At 40.6% G+C, this 18,473-nt stretch overlaps 1 protein-coding gene across 26 annotated transcripts in view; it reads right to left on the bottom strand.

The window, feature by feature from the left end:
• OSBPL6 (oxysterol binding protein like 6) overlaps positions 1–18,473 on the bottom strand; it is a 206,506-nt gene that overhangs the window by 116,220 nt on the left and 71,813 nt on the right. Inside the window, exons 1-2 of one of the 26 annotated variants that reach the window (XM_067026359.1) lie at positions 15,345–15,571; positions 14,388–14,724 (exon numbers count right to left, since the gene is read on the bottom strand). The exons of 24 other annotated variants lie outside the window; for them this stretch is intronic. The gene's annotated coding sequence lies outside the window, so the exon portion shown is untranslated. Of the gene's footprint in view, positions 1–14,387; positions 14,725–15,344; positions 15,572–18,473 lie in introns of those variants that run through there. One more of the 26 variants, XM_067026358.1, reaches the window with a different exon arrangement.

Genomic DNA, 18,473 nt, shown 5'->3' with positions numbered 1-18,473 from the left:
CATTCTGAAAAATTATGACTTAATAAAAGTGCAAAAGATTTATGTCTACTAGGTATTTTATGCTGTGTTTGCTCTTTAAGTGCCATTTTTTTGCAAAAAAAAAAAAAAAGTGTTTGTTCTAAATGCCCCTCTACCTCTACAAAAAAAGCTTTTAAGATCTCTACGATGTTGTAAGAAAATTCTGTGCATCTTACAATTCCTAAATAAAATTGATGATTATGATGATGACATAGAAAACTAGGCTTAGGGTCCACCAAGATTATTTCTGTATGCTCAGCATTGTATGTTTATTTTCTGCAAACACTACTCAATCCATGCTTTTAAATCTCATATAATTATAGGCAGACTGAATATGAATAGCCAGCTACAGAAACTACCCTATCCACCTTTTCTTTGCTCTTCCCTATGATGAATTCTGCCAAGCTTAGGAAAAGGAAGAACACTGAAAGAGGGGGGGAAAAATAAGAATATGGTAAAGAGCCCCCCGTGCTCTACTGCAGTTCTTCGTGTACACCCCCGCCCCCATTCCTCTTCCCAAGTCTTCTTCTCCATAACTTCTTACCATCCTGTAATAGCAAATGGGAAGGTAAGGGAGAATAGAGGACCACGGGGTAATGGTTTCCTCCAATCCCGCAGCAGAGGGGAGGGAGGAGGGAGGGTGAATCTTGCTAATCACACCTAAGGACCCCCTCCCCTCCCACAGGACACATGCTGTGTGCATGTCCTGTCTCCAGCCTGTGTAAATCAGACCTTGGCCTGGGGATCATTTTCCCCTTCACTCATCTCTTTCCCCACAGTCTTTGCCTATACTATACATCCTTCAAAGCCCAGCTCAAAACCACAACTTCCGACTCTTTCATCCATTTTCCCAGCTAGAAAGAAGGAGCTTCTCATCACATCTGGTACTTGGGTCAATTCTAACTAATGTGAGATTGTCCTGGTCTTTCTTGCTGCTTACACCTCTTATCTCCCCTAACAGACTGTGTTGACTCTGGAAACAGGGACCAGACCTTAGTTCCTTGCACAGCATAACTGTAAGAGTTAAAAAGTGAATTTTACAAGGTTTCTATTTATATGTACTTTGTAAAGGGTTTTGGCTGGTTCTAAGACTATAATTGATGTTTATATGGACATTCTGCGAAATTTTCAAAAGGACAACAACCATGATTATAAAGTCTAGTGCCTTCTATAACCTTCAGGGGGGGCTGACCGCTCTGCATTAAAAATTACCAATCTATCAATACATGGTTCACATGTAATCAATTATCCCTGATAGTTACTGAAACCAGAAATATGAGGAATATTTGTTTCAGTACAGCTTCAAAAACTTGACTAGGACAGAAAGATTTCTATTGTTGCATTCAAATTCCAAATTTCCAGGTGATTAATATATTAAGTTTTATTCGAAAACCAGGAAGTTAACCAAGTGGCAGCTAAACTTTATTTTAATTAGAAACTGTAAAAGATCTTGTTTTACCTTGCACATAAACTGCATACGGGGCAGAAGTCCAAAGGTGTTAAGCTTATAAAGTTCAAGTCTGATTACTCCTTGTGACAATACACATTGAAGATTAATTCTTAAAGCCCTCGTTAAAAAATAAACTCAGAGAAGGAAAGGAGTAGTTTCTTTTTTAAACTATAATCAAAATTGATGCTTTAAAAGAAAACACTGTATCTGGTTTTTATCAAAACACACAAAAGGAATCATGTTCTAACTTAATGATACCCTCTGCAGATGAAAGAGACTTCTGACACCCCACCTCCTGAGCTATTAAATTAAAGGTTGGAAAGGTTGATTTGAACAAAGTCTTTTATAGGAGCCAGTACTTGAGTAGGAGTCTCTGCAAAATCTCATCAGTGGAGTTTAGTGATTTGGCAAAGGTTCCTTCCACATGGCTCATTCAGGAAGCAAATGATCCATTATCTCTGCAACAGAATTTTTCCTGTGAATCGTGTGACTAATCCTCCCACAGCCTGAATTTTGCCACTAGACACCATGTTCTTGTCCAGCACACTCCCCACACAGTCCACTCATTATTCAAGCCCCCCCGCCGAGCACATGATATATCCCACCAAGGACTAGACTGACTCATGTAGAGTAAGTCAATGCAGAGAATGCAAAATGGAGAGGCAAGATAAAGCAAGCTCCATCACTCTGTAAAATACTAAAGAAAAGATTCTTAAAATAGTAAAGACAAGCAGAATAACCAGAAGAGTATATTTACACAAAGTTAGTCTACATAGCAAAGTCTATTTCGCAACAAAATAAGAAATGAGACACTTTTGACTATTTTCTGTACAGTATGTGGCCCATGGTTTCGATTCAATGCCCACATCACTTCTACGAAGAAAATTTGGTCCTGATTTAGGGTTAAAAATCCTAAACTGCCTTCCCAGAAAACCGTAGCCCAAGACCCGGTGCAAGATCTTTCTTTATTATCTTGCTTGCCTTGTCTACTGTCTCCACTAAATACCTTAGTTGGTGAAGAGATAATTATTTTGCTATTCTCACTGGCAGCAAGGTTTAGACAAAAAAAGTTGAATTCTCTCTCCCTACCTGTGATAATCTCAATTACGCTGAGAATTTCTACACTGTGTCTAAAGCCCTGGAGAACACAGTTGTAGTGCTACAGCCCAATAGAGTTTATGGAAACGTGCTGTGCTGAGGTAACTTCCTGAAGATGAAACCCACAAACTCCAGATACTTTCATATTATAGCTTTCTGTTCTTGTCAATAACCGAAGAGCAGACTTTTAACCTGGAAATCTATCGAATCTCATTAGTCCTATCATATATCACAGAGGTTAAAGGACATTTCAAATGGTGAGGAAAAGTGTATGAAAATCAAGAGATGGGAAAGTGCAGACTGTAGTCACAGTACTCAGAGTTCAGGCTATAAAAAAGGACAGTGGGGGAAGAAAAGGCAGAGAGTAGGTTTGAAACAGCGTGGAAGGTCTCCAATGCTGGTGAAAGACCAGATTTTGCTGGGTGGGCTACAGAGAACAGGAGCAGAGTTTAGAGCAGGGGAGTCATGTGATCATGCTCCAGGGAGGCAGATCCTGGAGAACAAATTGCAGGAAAGAGAACCCAGATGGAAGAGAGGACCTCAGAAGCCACAGCAGCCAAAAAGGGAGGGGAGAACTACTGAGGAGAGTGGCCATTCACGAGGGACAAGCGAAGAACTTGTATCTGACAGAGCAGAATGTGATCCCATTTGCCTCACATACTTCTTGTCTTTAACAAAAATAATGGCAAATAAACCACATCTGGAAATATAGCCAATATTTTATAACTATAAATGAAATATAACCTTAACAATTGTGAATCGCTATGCTGTACACCTGAAACTTACATAATACTGTATGTCGACTCATACCTCAATTTAAAAAAAGAAAAGAAAGCACATCCATTTTTTTCAGAGATGTGATTGAAGTATAACATAAGATATGGTCAACATGCTAATAAACTAAAATAATGTGCTCAACACAAAACATATTTTTATCATTCTGTTACATATCTATGATCTAGGTCAATTTTTCCAGATTTTTTTTGGTTTGTGTTTAACTTGGTTCCAATTGAGACATATTTCTCTGAGGGTAGGGAAATGTAATATTTCTGCAAATCCCAAAAGCTGAGCACAAGGAAAGACCTGGTATCTACTGAGCATTCAAAGAAAAATAAATTCTTCCAAATTAAACAGTTCTGTGAAAACTGACAAAAACTCAGATGACTGATTATACAGTTAAGAATTCTGATTATAGATTACTTAAAGAAGTCTTCAGTTTCGTTATTCCCTTGACTGTATCTGTTTTAGACCCAAAGAACAAATATTACAGAAACCACTCAATGGTTCTGCTATTCAGCTGAGTAAAATTTTCTTTAAAGTTTTATTTAAAAGAGAACCACCTTAACTCTAAAGCACTATAAATATGCTTTGGACAATTCCTAATCTTCCAAAAGTAGTATGCTACAGAGAAAGAGTCTGTACTTTTCTCTGTGAAGGTCCAAATCCGTAAACGTTTTAGGTTATGTGGGTCATGCACTGCACCACTTAATGCAACTACTCAACTCTGCCCTCGTAGCAGGAAAGCAGCCACAGATAATATGTAGATGATTGAGCAGGCTGTGTTCCAATAAATCTTTATTTACAAAAATGTGAGGGGTCACATTTGGCCCATGGACTGTAGTCTGTTGACTCCAGTCTAGCAGATAGTCCAGCTGTGTCAACCTGGCGTGGCTTCTTTCCTCCTTGGTGTTCATAACTCTGATGAAGTAATAAAAAAATCACTGAGAAAATGGGCTCCAAGAAAAATCTCCACTGCCGGTATACTGATAAAAGGGAAAATAAAATGAAGATATTCTAAGGAAGGGATGAATTCAAGGAGACAAGAGAAGTTCTGGGTAAATTAAAACAAGAATGTAGAGTTTGATGATGTCTCAGATAACTGCTAAGAGAGTCCAACATATGTTCTAAGTGGAAATATGAAAATATGACTCATGAAACCATTTCAGGAAGTGCTCCAATTAATGCCAAAAATTCTTATTAATTGGGAGAAAACTTCAGGGAAAACTTAACCTATTAAATAAAAATATGTTTAAGAAATGCATGTATCTTGACAGAATACTCATGTGAGAAAAAGCCAAGGAATCTGGAAATTTATGAAAGTCTCAGATCATACTTTCTTCATGAATTCTGATGATCATACTATATTTACTTGATAGAGCAGGGGGAAAATTAAGGAGATACTATCATCAAAGCTTACCAATCTATATGTAAATCTGTAAAACAGTTATGACAAAAACTATCTTAATTCAATTACTTCAACTTCATGAGGCTACCACTAATTTACCGTTGAAAGCGACTTACTAGCTCTGTGCCCTTGTGCAAATTACTTTACTTCTCTGTGCCTCGGGTTCCTCATGTGTAAAATGTAGCCCTTTCACAGAGGTATCTGAGGATTAGGCCAATTAACGTGTGCTGTGTTCAGAACAGGAAGCGCTCAAATGCTATAATGCTGCAGCTACTCCCAAGTCTTGTCTCCACAGCCAGCTTTACCGGATCTTCCTCCTCTGCCCTTGTCTTCTCATTCTGGGCTCCCCTGGGTGGTCCTGACCCACCCAGAGGGCTTCAACCTACCATTTGCTAGAGACAGCTGAATCTCTCTCTATCCAATGCTAACTTCTTTTCCAGACTGCATTTCCAACTGTCTACTAGACACTTCCATTGGAATATATAATGGGCACCTGAAACTCAGTGGGTCTAAAAATCAAGCCCATATTCTTTCTGCTCTTACCTCTTTCCTCTCCTGTAGTTTTTGTTAATGACATCACTATCTATCCTTAAACCAAGCTAGAAACGACAGTTACTTTTAACTATTTTACGTGCAACTTTCCCATTTAACTCAGCCCAGATCCTCTCACTTCTACCTCCTAAGTATCTTTCAGAGACATCGCTCTCTTTTAGCCATCTCAGCTAGATTTTTTTTTTTTTTTTTTTTTTAACTGGGATCCTCCCGGACCAGGGCACGAACCCGTGTCCCCTGCATCGGCAGGCGGACTCTCAACCACTGCGCCACCAGGGAAGCCCAGCTAGATTTTTTATATCTGCCCCCGCAATCTCTCTGCTTCCAATCATTCTCTCCTCCAAGCCATCTTTCATTGGCACCAGAGTCATCTTTCTTATTTTTTTTTTTTTTTTTTTTGGTGGTACGCAGGCCTCTCACTGTTGTGGCCTTTCCCGTTGCGGAGCGAAGGCTCCGGACGCACAGGCTCAGCGGCCATGGCTCACGGGCCCAGCCGCTCCGCGGCATGTGGGATCTTCCCGGACCGGGGCACGAACCCGTGTCCCCTGCATCGACAGGCGGACTCTCAACCACTGCGCCACCAGGGAAGCCCATCTTTCTTAAAACATATACTGGATCGTATTATTCTTTACTGCTTGTGGGGAAGGACTCTACAGACCTACAGGTGAGTTTCAGAGCACCTGGGAACCTTTTGAAATTGGATACAAAAATTTGTGAGCGGGCTTCCCTGGTGGCGCAGTGGTTGAGAGTCCACCTGCCGATGCAGGGGATGCGGGTTCGTGCTCTGGTCCGGGAAGATCCCACATGCCGCAGAGCGGCTGGGCCTGTGAGCCATGGCCGCTGAGCCTGCGTCTCCAGAGCCTGTGCTCCGCAACGGGAGAGGCCACGACAGTGAGAGGCCCGCGTACCACAAAAAATATATATATATATATTTGTGAGCCCTTGGTTTAAAAAAAGGTCACTGTCTGAGAGGACAATTTTTAAACTGTTCATCAGGGTACGATCGGCAACCTTAAATTGCATCTTAGTCACTCTCTTCATTTTCCACCCTGTTTTAGATACAGTGAACAACATACTTTCCTTCAAACATGCACATCAAATGCCATTTCACCTCCTCAAGCCTTTTGCACGTGCTATTCCCTCTACCTGTAATGCTCTTCTCTGCCTTTTGAACACTTGAGCGTCCTTTAAGTCCTGCCTCAGGTCTCAAATGTCACCTCTGTGAAGCCTTGCCCACGTGCACAACACTGCATGGAAAACAAACGAGATGCTAAATAGATTTCTGGTGTCTGTATATCATACACTGGTCTGAAATTTCTTAAATTCAAAGCTTCATACTATACAAAATAAATAGCCTTAAATATTTAGACACATATTATGTTTCCTTAAGTCTAGGGACATCCTTGGATTTTAATGAGGTCAAGAGTAAAGACGTTGGAACGTAAGTGCCTAGGTTCAAATCCTGGCTCAGTCAATTAATTACCAGTAATGGGGCCCCAGGCAAGTTACATAGCTTCTCAATGCCTCAGTTTCATGATCTGTAAAGATGGAGAGAATAACAGTACCTACCCTTCAGAATTATTCTGAAGATTAAATGAGTCCACGTGTCTAGTACTATGTAAGTGCTTGTTGTTGTTATAATTATTTTTAAAATCAATGGCCAGGACTAGTGGTTCGGTTCTAAGAGATAATCAGAGAGCAAAACTAATGGACCTTGCCACATAAGCCTAAAGCTTTAGTCAACTGAGTTAATTAGCCAGCGAATACTAACAATAATGGCCCTTTTCACTAATGTTTTTAACAACTGAAGTGTTCCAATTCTACCGGATAAATTCAGATGTTTCTCCTTTTGCCTCCAATAGCTAAAATTATCAGCTCAGAATATTTCCAAGGCACACCACAAGTAGACTAAAATAATTCCTTTGAATAGGAAAAGAAAAAAACAGTTGCTGTTTCCTGGGCAGCAAACTAATGAGCCACCTCATTGCTTATGAAGTGCCCAATATGAAGGGGAAATGCTAAGTAGGAAATTGAGAAGACAGATAAAGGAGCTTAATGACTCAGCTTTCAAACAAACCAGCTTATTTGCCAGACATATGGGGTATTAGGCATTTTAGCACCACCAACCTGGTCAAAAAAAAAAGCTGTGAAATGTAAATCCTAACATCATTGAACCTAGGGAGGAATAAAAATAAGTATGCTGTAGTGATGTAGCTGACTTTCATCTGAGTGATAGGATTATGTGACATATTTGGCACTGCCTCTGTGGAAAATTTTCAGCAAAAATAAGCCATTTGACCCAGACACATATTGCAGTTGTGTAACAGTATTTTTTGTTCTCCAGCAAACTGCCAAAAGGATCACTGTACTCTTTATGAATAATCATACTTGATAATCAGACCTAAGGTAAAACACTTGAGTTAATATCTGAAACTAAGGAAGTAGAGAATAAAGCCCAATTTCTTTATCCTAGTATTGAAGGTCCTCCATGTTCTAACTCCAACCAACTTTCCAACTTCATCTTCCATGATAAGCTCCTTGAAATCTTCTACTAAACACAAATCCTTGCAATTCCCACAAACATACCCACACTCTTTGCCTATTCTATGTGTTTCCTCTAAAGAAAATAGTTTTCCTTACATCTCCAAAGTCTAAAGTCCATTCTTCCTTTAAATCCTGTGTGGATGACATGAAGCCACTTCCTATGGCTCAGCTAGAAGCAATTCTCCAGGTTCTTAACTTTCATAATCCTTGCTCAGCACCTCCTGGACTTTCCTCAGTCCATCTTGATCAGAGTTTTTGACACACATGTCTTTCATTCCCCAGAATGGATGGCCTCTGCAGGCAACATCCACACATACTCCATCTCTGTAAGCACAACTGCACCATGGCACACCTGCATATGGCAGTGTGCTCATACTTTTCGCTAAGGTATACCAGAAGTATGCTAAAGTGTGCTAAAGCTCACTGTGACTGATCATTGAAACCAGATGGACAGAACATGCATTCACACAAATTTTGCTGAAGAAAGGCTTCAGTTAAAAAGATATGCAATAAGATTTGTTTTCTTGTGAAGCAAGTTGAGATGAGATTTTTTTTAAAAGTCTTTATTGAGATTTGTTACAATATTGCTTCTGTTTTATGTTTTGGTTTTTTGGCCATGTGGGATCTTAGCATGTGACTCCCTAACTAGGGATCAAACCCGCACCCCCTACACTGGAAGGCGAAGTCTTAACCACTGGACCGCCAGGGTAGTCCCAGGAGATGAGAATTTTAATGCTGCTCCCAGGGCAAAGAAACCACCATTAACATTTACCAACTGGTGATTTGTCAACAACTACTAATAACAGTGGTGCTTAAAAAGCTTCCCTCCCACTTATATAACTGTATACTTCCAAAGTTAGAGAAAGCATAAGACAGCTGGTCCTGTATTTCCCCTACTATAGACTCAAAACACTACCTGCCTCTGGGCTTTGGAAAAGAGCCCTAGAGACCTGTGTACGTAGTGATAATTTCAATCATCATATCTAATGTGCCTTAAACTCTAAATATTCAAGGACCAAAATCAGAGAATCTGATACATAACAGAACCTACAAGTGCCAAGACAGGCAAAGATTAACAAAAGAACCCCTAAACCCTGGCAGTCTGATATAGCTTGGGTAGAAGTTCACTAGTCCTAATAGGTCACTTGGATGGTGCTAATTGAAACACTTATTTGGATCACGAAAGAGAGGCTGACTTCACTCTGGGGTGATGCTCCAGGGCTGTGCTGCTTGGTATGTTCTTGCCAGACCACTGAACAGCTGCCCACTGTCCTATATTCACAGATGACACTTCTCTGCCGACTCAGTTCACAAACTGTTACATACATGAGTTTTAATATGCACTCCTAAATATAAGTAATTTTCCGAAACCCCAAATCCTGAAAGGATAGATGACTTAAATCCTAAACCCAGATGAAGAACGTTTTTATAGGGATGTCTGGACTCAGAGTCGTGCTAATAGGAAGTTTTCTGTTGAGTGTGCTCCCTGAGATGGTTTTCATATCAATGACATTTGGAACATTCAGTCTCCAATATCACGTTGCTGGTGTCTCTCAGATTACTGGAATGGGAACTGAATCCTTCGGGCAGGTAGCAGGAGACTCTTTTTTAACTTGAGCACTTTTACAATAACTATAAAATCACTATATGTTCTTTTACAGTACAAATATGTCCACCACATACAAACTGAGGTCAAAATAATATTAAAATCTGTTAACAAAATTAGGCATACATTGTCAGTGGCATCACCATAAATTATACAATGGTTTGAAATGATAAAATAGACCCTAAACAAGTATAAGTCTTGTATATGTAATCTGTATTTTTTTCCATACATGGCTTAACTGAATAACCTTGGCCTAATTTCTCTTTGAGTCAGTCTCTTTTACCTCCTATGCTACTTTGATGGAATTATTTCAAGCTGCCCATTTCTTAGGCCTCTTGCTGTATCAATTCATCTAGATTTCTATTTGGTTTCCACAGCGACTTAGTTGTTTGCTCATTAGATCACAAAAAAATTTGACAACTAAATCAGGCCTATTAACATTCTTATGACTAAAGCTTCCTGTATTTAGATAGATGATATTGGCAGTAAAAGCAGAATAAATTTTAAAATGCTGAGACAGTGAACAATGCCATCCATTACAATTCAAAATTGTTCTGGGAATTTAATTTGATGTCATAGATGGCTTTAAAAAAATGGATGGAGAAAGCAGGGTAGACTATGATATCACATAAACAGCAATTTTTTTTGAAATTGAGTGCTTCCTTTGGGCACAAGTGGAAATCTGTGGCATCATGGAAAGAGCATGGGGCTTGGAGTTAAACAGGCTTAGTTTAAATGCCAGTTTTAACTATGATGTTTTTTAGCTATCAAACTGGGCAGGTTACTCAGCCTATCTGATCTTCAATTTCCTCATCTGAGAAATGGGGATTTGGGCTCTAACAAAACCTAGTTCGAGTTGCTTTGGGGATTACAGATGATATATATTCAGGATCTAGTACTGCACATATCCTATGACAGGTGTCCAAATGTTAATTATGTAGAGATTTTTTTTTTTTTTTTTTTGTGGTACGCGGGTCTCTCACTGTTGTGACCTCTCCCGGTGCAGAGCACAGGTTCCTGACGCGCAGGCTCAGCGGCCATGGCTCACGGGCCCAGCTGCTCCGCGGCATGTGGGATCTTCCCAGACCAGGGCACGAACCCGTGTCCCCTGCATTGGCAGGCGGACTCTAAACCGCTGCGCCACCAGGGAAGCCCCATGTAGAGATTTTTTAACTCATAAATTTTCAGACTTCAGATATTCTTTAGTTCTCGTGACATACACACATAATTTACATAAAAATATACAGACATTATTGAGTAGTATATTTGGCTGCCAGTTTACATACCTTCTGATTCAGATCAACTGATATTAGATTTAAAATTTCTATTTTTAAAAATTGAGATCTATGGATTATTCTAATACCTCTGTAGGTCATACAGTCATCTGTCCATATTTGTGGGGTGTTGGTTCCAGGATTCCCCCCCACTCCCTGAGAATACCAAAATCCTAAGATGCTCAAGTCCCTTATATAAAATGGTGTAGTATTTGCATATAACTTACGCACATTCTCCTATACAGTTTAAATCATCTCTAGATTACTTATAATATCTAACACAATGTAAATGCTATGTAAATACAAGCAGACTTCCCTCGTTTTACTGCTCTTCACTTTATTGCACTTCGAAGATGCTGCTTTTTTTTGCAAATTGAAGGTTTGTGGCAATCCTGTGTCAAGCAAGTCTATGGGTGCCATTTTTCCAACAACATTTGCTCACCCCGTGTCTCTGTGTCACATTTTGGTAATTCTCACAATAGTTCAAACATTTTCATTATTATTATAATATTTGTTATGGTGATCTGTGATTAGCAATCTTTGATGTTACTATTGTGAAAAAGATTATGACTCACTGAAGGCTCAGGTGATGGTTATCAGTCTTTAGCAATAAAGTACTTTTAAATTAAGGTATGTACATCGTTTTTTTTAAAACATAATGCTGTTACACACTGAATAGACTACAGTAGTGTAAACATAATCTCTATATGCACTGGGAAGCCAAAAAAATTTGTGTGACTCACTTTATTGCAGTGCTCTGGAACCAAATCCTCAATACCTCGAGGGTATGCCTGTAGTTGCCGGCATGCCACAAATTCAAGTTTTGCTTTTGAAACCTTCTGACAATTTTTTTCCTTGAACATTTTCGATGTGTAGTTGGTCAAATCTGCAGATGCAGAACCTGCGGATATGAGGGCTGACTGTACTTTCTTCAGACTACAAATCTGCCATCCCAGGGAGAAATTACATGCAAAAATCATTGAAATGTTCATGTCAAATATCCAACTTCTATGAGGCTCTTAGAAATAAAGACTATGAATTTAAGAGTTCAAAGAACCACAACTAATAGGTAACTGTCAGGCAGTAAGTGGCTAAGAGCCCAGTTTCTGGAACCATCTAGGTTCAAATTCCTCTCTGCCCCTCTCTAGCTGTGTGATCTTGGGAGAGTTATGTCTTTTCTCTGTTCTTTGTTTTCCTTATCTGTGAAATGGAGTGACTAAGAGTACCCATTTCATAGGGTTGTAATGAGGACTGAACAAGAATAGCTGGTACATAGGAGCTTCCCGATGTCAGTTTTTATTATTAAAGCAGGTCTGTCCAAGAGTCACACTACATATATATCCAGACTCAAATAACTCATGGTCATACTTTGTGGTTTTCCTTGTTCATCCCCTTCCCCACAAAAAGAAAACAAGTGATCTTCCTTGATAAGAGAGACAAACTGAGGAATTTATTGGAAAGCATTCATGCCTAATTCCTGTCCTACTTGGTGCAGACCTGACCTGAGCCCACCCCTGACCCTGCTGCAGGGCCCTATCAGAGATTCCTCTCATGGTGCAGTCCACAACCTGTCCTAAGGAAGGAGTGGAGGGAAGCTTTGATCATGAATCCATCCCGGCACCAGCCCCTGTGTTATTACGGGCCTTGCCTGACATCCTTAATTTTATTCAGCAGCAACAGAAAGACAAGAGTTCTTGGCATAAAGCAGACTCTCAATTAGGATTGTGGAATGAATGGCATCATGAAACTGATGAGGGATAAAGCTGGGAGCCTTGATAACTATAAAAGTCAGAATTAAATAATTGGTTGCCATGATGCTCTGCTCTTATATTTGTCTTCTTTCCTGAGCTATGGACGTATCTCAGGACCCACTCAGATACTGACTGAATGCCTACATTGTGTGGCCGTGAGGGTGCAGAATCTGGAAATATAAGCAATACTAACATTGGGAAAAACTCATTCCCTCCCTCAAGTTAGAATGACCAGAGTCTTTATATACTTTGAATAAACTTTACTGAAACCTATAAAACAATTCAGAACCTGTATTTAAATTCTCTTACATTGCCCATGGGAACCTAAATTGATATGACCACTTCAGAAAAAATGTCTGCTAAAGGTAATAATACTCTGTGACACAGAAATTCCACTCATGGATATATGTTCAAGAGAAGTGAGTGCTTATGTCTATCAAAAGGCAAATCTGAGAATGTTCACAGCAGCTTTATTCGTAATAGCCCCAAACTTGAAACCCAAGTGTCCATTAAGAACAATACACAGAAATGAAAAAAAAAAAAATCAACTACAGATGCAAGCTATTGCAACTACTAAAGCAACAATATGGGTGACTCTCAACCCAAAGAGAACCACTGTACGATTCCATCTATATGAAGTTCAAGGACAGGCTGAATTAATGCACAGCGACAGCAGTCAATACGGTGGTTACTGTTGGGTGGTACAGACTGGGAGAGGCATGTAAGAACCTTCCAGTGTGCCAAAAATGTTCTGTATCTTCATCTGGAGGTAGTTTTGCACATAGACATAGATATAGAAAATTAATTGAGTCTACTTTCAGAATTTGTATACTTTGCTATACATAAGTTATAACCTTTTTAACAAACAAGCAAAAACACCACTCATTCATTCATTCCAATGAACACCTACCACTATGCCAAGCACTGCAAGCATGGTTCTCATTGTTACGGAGTTTGGATGCTAGTGCAGAAAGTCTCTTCACTGGTAGTACTAATCATTTGGCAATAAATCATATACCACCTTCTGACATCTCATCTGTACTTTTCTTCAGTTCCCTGACATTTTATATTTTGCTTAGATTTACAGCTAATCTAACTTAATATGTAAATTCCTTTGTTGTTTTTTAATCTTGCTATGCCCTTTAATGCCTAGCACAGAGTCTTATACAGAGCAAGTGTTTGATAATTTATTAGCCTATCACATCATAGAACCTCTCTTTGCCTCAGGTTTCCTGGCAAATGTTCTTTTCTCCAGGTTTTCACTTTTTCCACCACCTATGAAGCCTGAAGAGCTGTAAAACACTTAAGATAGTACAGTTTACACTTACATATACTATATCTACCAGTAGCATGGAGGATAGGGCTTCTGTTATTCTAAGTTTTCTTTCATTGACCCTTTCAACCTATAATAGATTGAAATTCAACCTATATAATTTCATCCTATTATAGAATCTTATAATAAGAATATGTAAGAGGTAAAGTGGGAAAAGTACAGACATAATCAATAAACTCATGTCATTGAGGAGAAAATGATGAGCCTTGCCCTGATAGCTTGCGATGCACTGGCAAAAACAAAAACAGCCATGCCTCTCTCTAGCTTCCCCTTTCTAGAGTGTTCACGGCCCTGCCAATGCCATATCTACCAACGTGCCCAGAAAATACCCTTGAGAATGATATGCTTATTCATTTCCCTAGGATCTTTTTCTAAAGGTGACTTTTTGAAGGATCACTAATTTAAAAGAGCCAGGAAAAAGCATGAGCCCCACAACTTAATGTAGTTAACAATAGCTATCATTGTTCTCACAAAAAGGGCAAGAACAGTGGATTACTTCAGTTTCATAGTTTTCTCCTCTGTGGTCTTGTTAAATATAGCAGGTCTCACATGATTCTTGAAGCTAACTGTTATCACCTGAAGTCACAAGACTCTGAGGGTTGCATCTAGAAGTCTCAGCCTCTCTCTGTGTGTTAAGGCTTCATGTTGACTTTCCTGCCGACCTGCAGCATCGCAGCAACTGAGCACCATCTGTCCCCCAACAAGAGCTATGCCCACTTTAGAGACGCAGCAAGTTGGTCAACCCCCAGCTTCGTGGCTTCCGTGGGGCTTCTGTGACGGAGCATGGTGACTTGACAGAATCTGTTTCTGTTTGGTTCTTTCACTGTTCAGAGGGAGAAGCCCAAATGCCGCAGAGCTTTAAGGTCTGTCCTCTTCTAAGACACTTGCCCACTGTAAATCATGAGGTATGGTCCTGGGGACAATCATCAGAAGTCACACTCCAGATTGTGATAGGTCAGTGTTATGTGCTGAATTGTGTCTCCCCTCCTCCCCTCTCCCCCAGTTCATACGTCAAAGCTCTGACCCCCAGTGTGACTGTATTTGGAGATAGGGCCTTTAGGGTGGTAATTAAGGTTAAATGAGGTCAAAGGGTGGGCTCTAATTTGATAGGACTAGTGTCCTTATAAGGAGAAGAGATACCAGAGATCAATCACCCGCACCCCAGCACACACAGAAGTCACGTAAGGATACGGTGAGAAGGTAGCTGTCTACAAGCTAGAAAGCATCCTCACGAGAAAGCAGCCCCAATGGCATCTCGATCTTGAACTTGCAGCCTCCAGAACTGTGAGAACATAAATTTCTGTTGTTTAAGCCATCCAGCCTGTGGTATTCTGTTGTGGCAGCCCTGGTAGACTAATAGAAGCAGTAAAGAGCTGTGGGGTTAGCACTGTCCCGTGAAAATCAGAGAATATGTTTACAGTGGTTCATTGGGCCCAACGTGGTCCTTGAATCACTTGGGCATACAAAAGTATTTCACGTAAGACCCACTCTTAGGATTGAAACCAGAATTCTGAACAGGCAGGCCCTACAAACCTTGGTGTGATTTGCCCTTGCCTCATCTCACAGCATGTCTATCGCTCTTCCATTTAATTGTTTAAGCACATTCTGTTTTCTCTGCCTAGAAAACACATCTTTCCCTTTCTTTATCATCTAGTTCATCTCAAATCAGCCCAACTGTCAGCTCCCCAGGGAAGTGTTCTCTGATCCTGCAGGCAGGGCTGCAACTCTTTGTCACAGTCTCACAGCACCCACATTTTTGCTTCAGCACTTGATCACAGTTTGCAATTAGAGATTTCTGTGATTTCTTTTAAAGCACATGTTTTAACCACTAATCTGTAAGCTTCCCAAGACTACACGGTGCTCAAGTATCTGTAGAACAAAGTGAGGAAGGAAGGGAAAAAAGAAGGGAGAGAGGGGAGGAGAAGAATAAAGGAAGGAAGAAGAGAAAGAGACAAAGAAAGGGAAGAGAAAGGTTTAAGAATACAGAACATGGGCTTCCCTGGTGGCGCAGTGGTTGAGAGTCTGCCTGCCGATGCAGGGGACACGGGTTCGTGCCCAGGTCCGGGAAGATCCCACATGCCGCGGAGCGGCTGGGCCCGTGAGCCATGGCCGCTGAGCCTGCGCGTCCGGAGCCTGTGCTCCGCAACGGGAGAGGCCACAACGGGGAGAGGCCCGCGTACCGCAAAAAACAAAAAAAAAACCAAAACAAACAAACAAACAAATAATACAGAACATCATCCACGTCTGTCGGGCTGCTGTGACAAAATACCAGACTGCGGGTCTTGGACAAAAAACATTTATTCTTCATGGTTCTTCTGAAGGTTGCAAAGGCCAAGATCAAGGTGTGGGCAGATTCAGTGTCTGGTGAAAACCCCCCATCCTGATTCATGGACCACCATCTTCTCCCTGTGTCCTCACAAGGTCGAAGGGTGAGGGGCTCTCTGGGGTTCCTTTTATAAGGAAACTTAATCCCTTTCATGAGGGCTCCACCCTCATGACCTAAGCATTTCCCAAAGGTCCCACCTTCCAATCACCTTGGAGGTTAGGATTTCAACATATGGATTTCAGGGGGGACACATTCAGTCTACTGCATACATGCTTCAGTCTTGTCAGATTTAGGTCAATGGTAGGGGAAAGAATGCTGACCTAGCTCACACTAGCCACTAAAATGTTGCTATGCGTACAAAAGCTGGCCTAACTTTTCTAAGTCAAAGCCACCAGAAAAGAGTCCATGACCACTAATACAGCTGTGGGACAATTATTCAATCCTGGAACTTGAAAAACATGAACTAAATTAAAGTGTCCTGTACAAACTTTTGGGGCTGTATTTAGTTATTTTACATATACACACAGACTTTTTTCTTACTTTTTTTTTTTTTGCGGTATGCGGGCCTCTCACTGTTGTGGCCTCTCCCGTTGTGGAGCACAGGCTCCGGACGCGCAGGCTCAGCGGCCACGGCTCACGGGCCCAGCTGCTCCGCGGCATGTGGGATCTTCCCGGACCTGGGCACGAACCCGTGTGCCCCGCATCGGAAGGCAGACTCTCAACCACTGCGCCACCAGGGAAGCCCACACACAGACTTTTTTAAAGGAAACAAATAATCAGTATAAAACTCTAAAAAGTAAAATATAAAAAAAAAACCACTGTTCCCCACTGATAACACTCTTCACGCTCCCTGGAGGTCTACAGCAATGATTCCCAACTGAAGGCCCAGGGACCCCTTGGAGATTATGAAATTATTTTGGGGCAGGGAGGGCCTCACAAATGCACCTACGAGCAAGTATTGCCTGTAGACTGAATACATTAAACTCAATTATTACCATGTTGAAAGCCATGAAATTCTGTGTGTTTAAAGGGTCCTCATAATCCACATAGTTCAAAGTCACACAGTTCAGAAATTACATATAATTGGTCCTGTTTCCCATGGCACTGATGGAAAAAGTACACCTGTGAAATGTGCCATTACTCTGAGCCAAAACTGTTTCCAGTCTCCTTACAGAATTCACAAGACATGCAAGGAGGTATACGGTCAGTACTCACTAATCAACAATTGTGAATTGCTGTAAGGTCTTAAAATGAGATGATATCCTATAAATCCAGAGAGTTGATGTGATGGTCAGTTTGGACATTTACATGACAGAATGATCAAGTAATTTCAAGGACTTAATTTACTTTTTTTCATGTTTATGGATTTTACTTTCTCCTGGTTAGATAATTTCCAAAACTCAAGAATAACTGGAAGATCTTACGGAACAAAGCAACTGGCATTCATGAGTTAGAAGAGTACAAAAGTAGTTCCCTGGAGGTCCAGTGGTTAGGACTTGGCACTTTCACTGCCGTGGCCTGGTTGAATCCGTGGTTGGAAAGCTAAGATCCCGCAAGCCATGCAGTGTGGCCAAAAAAAAAAAAAGAAGAGTGCGTGAATTGTGTCCCAACACAACTGTTGGTCATAAGGAAAGGAGGCCTTGCACCTGCACCAGAGAGCTCCCTGAGCATCATGTTACCATGTCACAGTCCCCCTTTTTATTCTGAATATGGGCTTAGTGTGACTCTGGCCAGCAAAAGAGGTAAAAGCATTTGCCAAAAGGCTACACTGTCAGAGGCTTCCTGATATCCTGAAGGCAAGTTTAAATTTATCATCATCATTTTAGAAGATACTGAGAATTTTCTGTGCCTCTTCTGAATAATGCATACACGTATATATTTCAGTATCTCTGCAAGCCCTTAAGCTTTCCAACCAAGATGTGGAAGAAAGACGCAGTCACCAAGCATCCCAATACAGCTGAAAACACACTGACCAGGAATTGGATGTCTGGGTTCCTAGTCACAGCTCTGCTGCTTCAAAGTGTGTCACTCTGTGCAAGTCACTGAGCAGCATTGCTGAGGCTTGGTCTCTTTATTTATAAACTGAGGATGTGAGGCAACCAGATGATGGCAAAGCTCTTTCCAGCTCTGACAGACTATTCTATGTGTACTTTTGTCCAGGATTACACTAACACTTTGCTTTTGGAGAAACCCATTATAGAACTAGTTCTCATTTCATAACAGCTTTAAAAAAAAGGTTAAAAAATAAATCTAATTTTTAAAATCCATTTCCATTATAAGTTTGGAACTATACCTACAAAATACTGAATCTTGAACTTCTGATAAAACAAGGGATA

The sequence above is a fragment of the Kogia breviceps genome, chromosome 2 (genome assembly GCF_026419965.1).
Source record: "Kogia breviceps isolate mKogBre1 chromosome 2, mKogBre1 haplotype 1, whole genome shotgun sequence".
Classification (NCBI taxonomy): domain Eukaryota; kingdom Metazoa; phylum Chordata; class Mammalia; order Artiodactyla; family Physeteridae; genus Kogia; species Kogia breviceps.
This window is presented reverse-complemented; position numbering and strand designations above follow the sequence as displayed.